The sequence below is a fragment of the Salvelinus sp. IW2-2015 genome, linkage group LG31, assembly GCF_002910315.2.
Source record: "Salvelinus sp. IW2-2015 linkage group LG31, ASM291031v2, whole genome shotgun sequence".
NCBI classification, from domain to species: Eukaryota; Metazoa; Chordata; class Actinopteri; order Salmoniformes; family Salmonidae; genus Salvelinus; species Salvelinus sp. IW2-2015.
Window position 1 is genome coordinate 15,209,064 of NC_036870.1, and position 9,991 is coordinate 15,219,054.

The window sequence follows — 9,991 nt, forward strand, 5'->3', positions numbered from 1 at the left end:
GTCAGCAGAAGTACTGTATATGGCGGAGGCTGCATTGTCTCCCCTGCTAATCAACCGAGGCAGAAATTGATCAATAATTGAATGTAAATAAGTCACAGGCACCGTATCTCCAGACCATAGAATTACATAGAACTTTGATAGGATCTCTGTGATCCAAAAACACAAACAGTTTCAAGGGTATTACATGTTTGCAATAAAATTCAAATCAATCAATTTTTCATCATCATCCTCCTCCTCATCGTCATCCCTCTCCTCATCTTCATCATCATCACCACAGGCAGACAAGCTCAGTAGAAATAAGGGAATTATTATTATTATCTTCCTTACCATCTCGTCTCTACTACTCTGTTGAGCCATCAGCTTCCATTTCAAAGTTGACTATTGACGTGAAAAAGCCTGCTGAATGTACAGTAGTGTGTTAGTCATAGCAATAGACGAGATGTGTGGGTCTGCTTGCACAGAGTGTACCAGCCTGGTAACAAAGAATCCACATGCTGAATGAATGGCATTGAACCATAGAATTTAATAGATGCTGCTAAATGTCCCTGACCTACAGTACACTGCTCCAGCTACACATTGTCCCTCACCTACACTGCTCCAGCTACATATTGTCCCTGACCTACACTGCTCCAGCTACACATTGTCTCTGACCTACACTGCTCCAGCTACACATTGTCCCTCACCTACACTGCTCCAGCTACACATTGTCCCTGACCTACACTGCTCCAGCTAACACATTGGCCCTGCCTACACTTGCTCCAGCTCAAATTGTCCCTGACCTTAACACTGCTCCATCTAAACATTGTCTCTGACCTACACTGCTCCACTACACATTCTCCCTGACCTACCACTGCTCCAGCTACACATTGGCGCCTGACCTACAATGCTCCAGCTACCCACAGTGCCCCTGACCTACACTGCTCCAGCTACACATTGGCCCTGACCTACACTGCTCCAGCTACACATTGTCTCTGACCTACACTGCTCAGGCTGGGTCAACTGCTGTGGCTTTGTCTCACCGGATCTCTCAGTTTAATCAAAATGTTCTCTATAGTCAGTTAAATGACGCTTACTGTATGTACAAGATAAGCCAGATAGGTTGTTGCTAAGTCTAAAACTCAGATCCTCTGTGATTCAAAAAGACCTTCACTTTGAATACACTTAAGACAGATGAAGTCTAGACAGAATACTAAGACCTGGAGATTGTTGTCCAGTATAATATGTTCTAAGTCTGTCCCGACTAAAAAAAATCTTGGTCGACCAAGAGACTTCTGTTCTTTTGACAAATCGATTGGTCTGAATTTTTAAACGTGTATTTTTCCACACATAGATACATCCTATGTGTTTTAGTCAAATCAACTATATTCACTAAGCTTATCTGATGTGTTAACTACACTGTTTGATTAAATAATTAAGACACACAGATGACTAGAGGGAGTCTGACCAGCAATTTATGTGATTGTGCCAGGCCGGGCTCAGACTTGCTGCGCCGTGTTAAAAAAGACAGCAAGTGACTGTGACAAGCACCCATTGTCTCTCTCTTCTCCCTGCTGCAGCGACCACCACAGAACATCAACGTGTTTATCGCACTGTCCATGATGCTTAAGCTGCAACATAATTACAGCCATTCTGTTACCAAACTCCCTCATTCGTTTAGGAAAAACATTCCCTATTCCCTCAACCCTTGCTCTCTTTATGTGACACATGTATGCATCGGATGCACGTGACCAATAGGGCCTGACCTATAGCATATCCTATGCTATGGGGTTTCATTATGTGGTTTCCTCTCTCCTCACTTTTCTCAGGTAATAAGGCAAGGGCTATTTTCTTGTCTCCTAATTCTGCTGCTGCATCCGCTCTCAACCCCAATATGCTGGTAAACTTTGCTATTATGCACATAGCAACATGGTCTAGGAAAAGGTGCCAATTCAACAGTGCACTGATGTGTTTCAGAACCGCGGACAGCGACCACTATCCAACGCAGGAGAAAGTGCATTTGTTTTAAAATAATATCATTTATTTTAGCGTTGCACCATTGTTCTCACATAATTTAACCATATACAATTTCAGTAGCACATGTCTTAGACTGATGGACTGTGCCATCCCCACAGCCTCCAACATGGACCAGTCCACTCAGACAGGCACCAATAAGACAGGTGTCTTGTATACCATGATTTCCATGTTTTTATTTGTTACTGCTCAAGCAAAGAAATCTCGGTCGACCTACAGCCTATTGATCAAACAATCGACCAGTCGACTAAATGGGTTCAGCCCTAAAATGCTCTTCATCATTTACCATGCTAGTAGCTGATGGGGATGCTCTGAAGTCCAATTACAATAGACCCTTTAATGTGCTGCTGCTTGTGGCCATATTCTGCCGTTCTGATGAGCCTGCAGGTAAAAATCATTAAACCCTAATCATGACAAAGTGCCACCTGCTTGGGTTAAAGACACACTTTCAGATGACTATTTAATGCAGAGTACTATAACACTACTGAGGCTGGGGCTCTATGAGGCTATTACAGGTTACAGTACTGAGGCTGGGGCTCTATGAGGCTATTACAGGTTACAGTACTGAGGCTGGTTACAGGTTACGTACTGAGGCTGGGGCTCTATGAGGCTAATTAAAAGGTTACAGTATGAGCTGGGGTCTTGAGGCATTAACAGGTTACAGTACTGAGGCTGGGGCTCTATGAGGCTATTACAGGTTACAGTACTGAGGCTGGGGCTCTATGAGGCTATTACAGGTTACAGTACGGGAGGCTGGGCTCTATGAGGCTATTACAGGTTACAGTACTGAGGCTGGGGCTCTATGAGGCTATTACAGGTTACAGTACTGAGGCTGGGGCTCTATGAGGCTATTACAGGTTACAGTACTGAGGCTGGGGCTTCTATGAGGCTATTAAAGGTTACAGTACTGAGCTGGGGCTCTATGAGGCTAATTACAGGTTTACAGTTACTGAGGCTGGGGTCTATGAGGCTATTACAGGTTACAGTACTGAGGCTGGGGCTCTATGGAGGCTATTACAGGTTACAGTCTGAGGCTGGGGCTCTATGAGGCTATTACAGGTTACAGTACTGAGGCTGGGGCTCTATGAGGCTATTACAGGTTACAGTACTGAGGCTGGGGCTCTATGAGGGCTATTACAGGTTACAGTACTGAGAGCTGGGGCTCTATGAGGCTATTAACAGGTTACAGTACTGGAGGCTGGGGCTCTATGAGGCTATTACAGGTTACAGTACTGAGGCTGGGCTCTATGAGGCTATTAAAGGTTACAGTACTGAGGCTGGGGCTCTATTGAGGCTATTACAGGTTACAGTACTGAGGCTGGGTCTCTAATGAGCTATTACAGGTTACAGTACTGAGGCTGGGGCTCTATGAGGCTATTAAAGGTTACAGTACTGAGGCTGGGGCTCTATGAGGCTATTAAAGTTTATACGCTCGTGCTCTATGGGGGACTTGAGTTGGTCACCACTACTCTCTCAACCACAGCAAGGACAACAAGCTCCTGGCTTTTCTCTCACTGACCTGGCTTGTATGTTCAGCTGGCAAATAGACTAACATTTCAGTAACTGAAATAAGGACAAAACCCAGTACACTCGTAGTATTCGTACATTAGCCTACGAGTAGTTCGTAGACCTGAAATAGTCTAGAAAAATTAAGGTCAGCACAATAATATGGATTCAAATGTTATTTTTCACCACAGTCTTTCCTACCTGCAGTCTGCAGGTAGGCTACTTTCTATTTTTCCCCTTCTGAGAGTATAACCAAATATCTCAGGATCAGAGGGGGACATTATTCAGAGTATAGCAGCCTACTATAGCTACTTGCCTATATTTGGAGTGAGTATTTGGAGAGGCATAACTGAGACAACTGGCCAAGCGTAGGCGTAATCCTAGGACAGTCACAGTGTCATGACAACCGGCTGAATGTTTACACAACATCGTCACATGACAGGAAATTAATCTCACACGCTCACTTCATAATGAACCTCCATCTCATGAAACAGACTAGAATAAAAGGCAAACACACCGTCCCTACAAATAAATAGAACATACTGGAATACAACAACATCCTCCCACAGAATAGACACTCCAGCACACTGGTATCCTTATACTCTATGCCACACAATAAATTAAATGGCTATTTTCTTGGTTTAAAGACAAATTAGCCTAAATGTATTGTTGAGTTACAAGAATAGCAGTAGGCCTAAGCTGGACTTGTACACTGATCTGTATGAGATGTGTGAACTACCCGCTTCTTAAAAGTCCCAATCTCTAGGAAAAAGGACCCAGTAAGGAAGGGAGCTGCAGCAAAAACATGTGATACAGGGAGAGTCTAACTGACTGTGTAACGGAGAGAGAAGATTATGTAAATCATGTGATAGTGAACTCTGGGCCAAGTTCTTCTCAGATCATTAGCTACTTTAGAAATACTAGTTTAGATCACAGTCACACACACATTTCTGGAAGGGTGACGAGTGGGTGGGGGTTGCAGTGACTTACTGAACTTGCAGTTCTGTTCTGTGCTGATAACAATGTGTAACATTTCTCCAAAGGCTCTAATATAATATATCATAGTAATTCACCCCATCAAGTCATCCAACTAGCCAAGGAACATAACATTGCTGTGGCCTGTGTGCTGTTGGTACAGCGGTTGGGGCTGTTGGTACCATGGTTGGGTCTGTTGGTACAGTGGTTGGAGGGTTGATGGAGGTGGAATAAGATCTGTCTAACAGCAGATTGTGTGAAACATCAATGCTGTCTTCACACGAAAGTCCCATGTGGTCTGACTACATTTTGCCTGGAGCGGATGGACCTGGGTGGGTTGAAGTCAGCTGGAAAATCCTTGTTTTATCACTTCAGGAATCTGCTGTAGGGGTCTGCTGAGGTGCTAGGAAAGTAGACTGTTCACCAAGCGGACAGCTGCATGCAGTGTGCAGCAGACAAAGCACCTGCCCTCCACTAAGCAGCTATGGGGGTTTGCCAAATGCTTTCCATAAAATGATTTGCTCTGTGTGTGTGTGTGTGTGTGTGTGTGTGTGTGTGTGTGTGTGTGTGTGTGTGTGTGTGTGTGTGTGTGTGTGTGTGTGTGTGTGTGTGTGTGTGTGTGTGTGTGTGTGTGGGGTTGAGTGAGTGAGTGAGTGAGTGAGTGATGAGTGAGTGAGTGAGTGAGTGAGTGAGTGAGTGAGTGAGTGAGTGAGTGAGTGAGTGAGTGAGTGAGTGAGTGAGTGAGTGAGTGAGTGAGTGAGTGGTGAGTGTGAGTGGAAGTGATGAGTGAGTGAGTGAGTGAGTGAGTGAGTGAGTGAGTGAGTGAGTGAGAGCGGGTGGGTGGGTGTGTGGCAGACACAACGTTCTACTGTTAGTATTTTAGTGATGCTGTTATAGCCAACGCTGCTATTATAGACTCATCAACCTTTTAACCGCAACTAAATTATGAGCTGGCGCGTTGGCAACAATGTAGCGGACAGGTCTGTTACAACCTTGTCAAAACATTCTCAGTTTCACAATACAGCAGCAAGCAACAGCCGGCCCGTAATATTCTCTGTCTGTCCCACTGCACTGTGATGGACAATGAGGATGCTAGCTACAATGTAACAAACCTTACCTTCCTCACTGATGCGCTGCGAATCCCCACGCAATAACCAGTGTCCACCACGGTCTAATATCCACAAGGCTTTGGCTTCACAACCTACAGCGACCCTTGCCTTTCAGATCTACGGAGGTATGATGCCTTGTCTGTGTTCAGTCGTTATATCGCTGTTGTAAGCTGCTGCTCACCGCTTCTCCTGCTGCTGCTGCTGTTGCCATGGTTATCCATTCAGCCCCTGTATCCTCTTCTTCTGCAGTGCAAAACACTAGAAGTCAGCCTCCTAGCTTAGCTTACGTTTCCCCCATCATGGCAGTAATGTTCAATTTGTCTAAGTGGTGCGCCTGGCCTGTCTCGTGGTTTAGCTTCGTGTTTATCCTCTGTCGAGGTTGACACATCGTTTCGGGAGAATGGTAACAGTCAGCATGCACAGGGTGGGCCAGTGTCCTGCCGTGGCTGCTGCATGCTTGTGCACTGTGCTTACAATTGACGGGCTGACGTCAACGCAGGCTGAGAAATTAAACACTGAAAGAGTCCACCTGACACCTTTCACCATCACTATCAACACAAATACAATAGGCTATGTTTACAGTCATTAGATTGTTAGCATTTCTTAGTTCAGTGTATTCTACAACAACTAGACTATTATGGGATTGAGAAGCAAAATATGGAGTCATGGAGTTATGAGTTCAGGAAACACAAGAAGTAAGAGGGGTGTTCCAAAACAATGACAGTAATCTAGTGATAGGGTTTACCAATGAAAAACGTTTAAAAAAAATACAAATTCCTGGTTAACAGGTTGGAGCACTCATAAACAGACAGAGATATAAATCTTATCTCGCTCAGGGTTTGTTCCATGATCTGATGCCTACACAGGTATAGCCTATTGACGTTTTGACGTCACATGACAGGTTCCTCGGAGTCAAGGAGTTATGTCCGGTACCAGTAATAACATTCCCCAGCGGCTCAACATCTGTAGGTCAGCAGGCTATTGTGCAACTCGTTTCCACTTTCATAGTTACTCTTCTCCATCCTCTCTCTCTCACACACACACCCCCATCCCTCCCCCTCCCCTCTCTGTAGTATAAAGCCTTAGCTTAGAGCCCAGCTTTCTCTCATCTCTAACAGGTTCTACCCATCATTATCCCCATGCGTCTGACAGAAGAGGGATTGCAGGTGTGTAGACAGAGTCATGTGACCAGAAGCATCTAGAACCATCTGGTAAAGGTATAAACACTTCCTGTAGTTATCTATATAGTTATCTGTATGTGCTGTTAGAACCTGCGGAGTGAAATATGTGTTTCTCTCTCAAACAGAAGTCCTGCATTTAGCAAGATCATCATCAGAGCTGACATTGAGACTGACTGGCTGCATATAGTTAATTTACTATGTAGGGCCAGGCAACTCATAGCTCACAGTTCCTACACTAGGCTATAACAGATGTATTGGTTGTGACGGCCGTCAAAAGAAGTGGACCAAAGTGCAGCGTGGTGAGCGTACATTTTCCCTTTATTTTAGTAAATGTCGCCAACAAAACAACAACCGGAGAAACAACCATGAAGCTTACAGGGCTATGGTGCCACTAACAAAGATAACTACCCACACTGAAAGGAGGGAAAAAGGGCTACCTAAGTATGATTCCCAATCAGAGACACGATAGACAGCTGTCCCTGATTGAGAACCATACCCGGCCAAAACAAAGAAATAAAGAAACATAGAAAACAAAGCATAGAATAACCACCGCACATCACACCCTGACCTAACCAAATAGAGAAATAAAACGTCTATCTAAGGTCAGGGCGTGACATTGGTATCTTGAGCATACTAAAATGTTGCATAGGATTCCTGACTAAAATGCAAAAGTTGTATCTTTCACATTCAGAGATGGTACATAGGATTTCTGCTTCAAGTGGAAATTGGTCATATACATTAACCATTTACAGTTGAAGTCGGAAGTTTACATACGCCGAAGCCAAATACATTTAAATTCAGTTTTTCACAATTCCTGACATTTAATCCTAGTAAAATTTCCCTGTCTTAAGTCTGTTTGGATCACCACTTTATTTTAAGAATGTCAGAATAATAGCAGAGAAAATTACTTATTTCAGCTTTTATTTCTTTCATCACATTCCCAGTGGGTCAGAAGTTTACATACACTCTATTAGTATTTGGTAGCATTGCCTTAAAATTGTTTAACTTGGGTCTTAAGTTTCGGGTAGCCTTCCACAAGCTTCCCACAATAAGTTGGGTGAATCTTGGCCCATTCCTCCTGACAGAGCTGGTGTAACTGAGTCAGGTTTGCAGGCCTCCTTGCTCGCACATGCTTTTTCAGTTCTGCCAACACATTTTCTTTAGGATAGAGGTCAGGACTTTGTGATGGTCTTGACTTTGTTGTCCTTAAGCCATTTTGCCACAACTTTGAAAGTATGCTTGGGGTCAATGTCCATTTGGAAGACTCATTTGCGACCAAGCTTTAACTTCCTGACTGATATCTTGAGATGTTGCTTCAATATATCCACATAATTGTCCTGCCTCATGATGCCATCTATTTTGTGAAGTACACCAGTCCCTCCTGCAGCAAATCACCCCCACAACATGATGCTGCCACCCCCGTGCTTCACGGTTGGGATGGTGTTCTTCGGCTTGCAAGCCTCCCCCTTTTTCCTCCAAACATAACAATGGTCATTATGGCCAAACAGTTCTATTTTTGTTTCATCAGACCAGAGGACGTTTCTCCAAAAAGTACAATCTTTGTCTCCATGTGCAGTAGCAAACCATGGTCTGGCTTTTTTATTGCAGTTTTGAAGCAGTGGCTTCTTCCTATCTGAGCGGCCTTTCAGTGTATGTCGATATAGGACTTGTTTTACTGTGGATATAGATACTTTTGTACCTGTTTCCTCCAGCATCTTCACAAGGTCCTTTGCTGTTGTTCTGGGATCGATTTGCACTTTTCGCACCAAAGTACATTCACCTCTAGGAGACAGAATGCGTCTCCTTCCTGAGCGGTATGACGGCTGCGTGGTCCCATGGTGTTTATACTTGCGTACTATTGTTTGTACAGAAATTGTAAATTGCTCCCAAGGATGAACCAGACTTGTGGAGGTCTACAATTTTTTTTCTGAGGTCTTGGCTGATTTCTTTTGATTTTCTCATGATGTCAAGCAAAGAGGCACTGAGTTTGAAGGTAGGCCTACAAATGCATCCACAGGTACACCTCCAAATGACTCAAATTATGTAAATTAGCCTATCAGAAGCTTCTAAAGCCATGACATCATTTTCTGGAATTTTTCAAGCTGTTTAAATGTACAGTCAACTTAGTGTATGTAAACGTCTGACCTACTAGAATTGTGATACAATGAATTATAAGTGAAATAATCTGTCTGTAAACAATTGTTGGAAAAATTACTTGTGTCATGCATAAAGTAAATGTCCTAACCGACTTGCCAAAACTATAGTTTGTTAACAAGAAATTTGTGGAGTGGTTGAAAAACGAGTTTTATTAACTCCAACCTAAGTGTATGTAAACTTCCGACTTCAACTGTATGTAGTAGAAAGCGATGGGTTAGAAGAAGCCTACATAACCAACCCATAAACTAAAATTGAACATCCATATATGGCCAGCTATGTAAACTCTGACATTGATTTATCCTGCAATTGATGTCGTTCAATTGGTAACATACTGTAACGGTCGTCGTAATCCTCTTCCTCGGACGAGGAGGAGAGGCGAGAAGGATCAGACCAATATGCGGAGTGGTTTGTGTCCATGATTATTTATTAACAAAATAAACGGAACACTAACGAAACAAAATGACAAAAGAGAAACGAACCGACAAACAGTCCCGTGTGGCACGAATACAGACACGAGATACAACCACCCACAAACACACACGTGAACCCCGGCTGCCTAAGTATGATTCTCAATCAGGGACAACGATTTACAGCTGCCTCTGATTGAGAATCATACCCGGCCGAACACAAACAACCCGACATAGAAAAATAACACATGGACAACCCACCCCAACTCACGCCCTGACCAACTAAATAAATACAAGAAAAAGGAAAAACAGGTCAGGAACGTGACACATACATTTTTGTCTTCTTCTAATGCCTCTTAAGGGTATTTGGGTTTGGGTAATCCAAAAGTTACGTTACTGATTACAATTTTACAAGAGATTACATTTAGAAAGTAGCCTACACAACCTTGAGTATATCTATCACCAAGTCTTCTAAAAAGCCAATCACACACTCCGTCACGTAAGACATGTACAAGCAAATAACCCTGTCTGTGTGGACCAGGACCTTTTAATAATTGTTTTAATCTTTCTTCACCTCAACACTACAGAGGTATTCTCCGGGTACAGTAAAGGACCTACACAATTAGGATATCCTTGTTCCTCCATC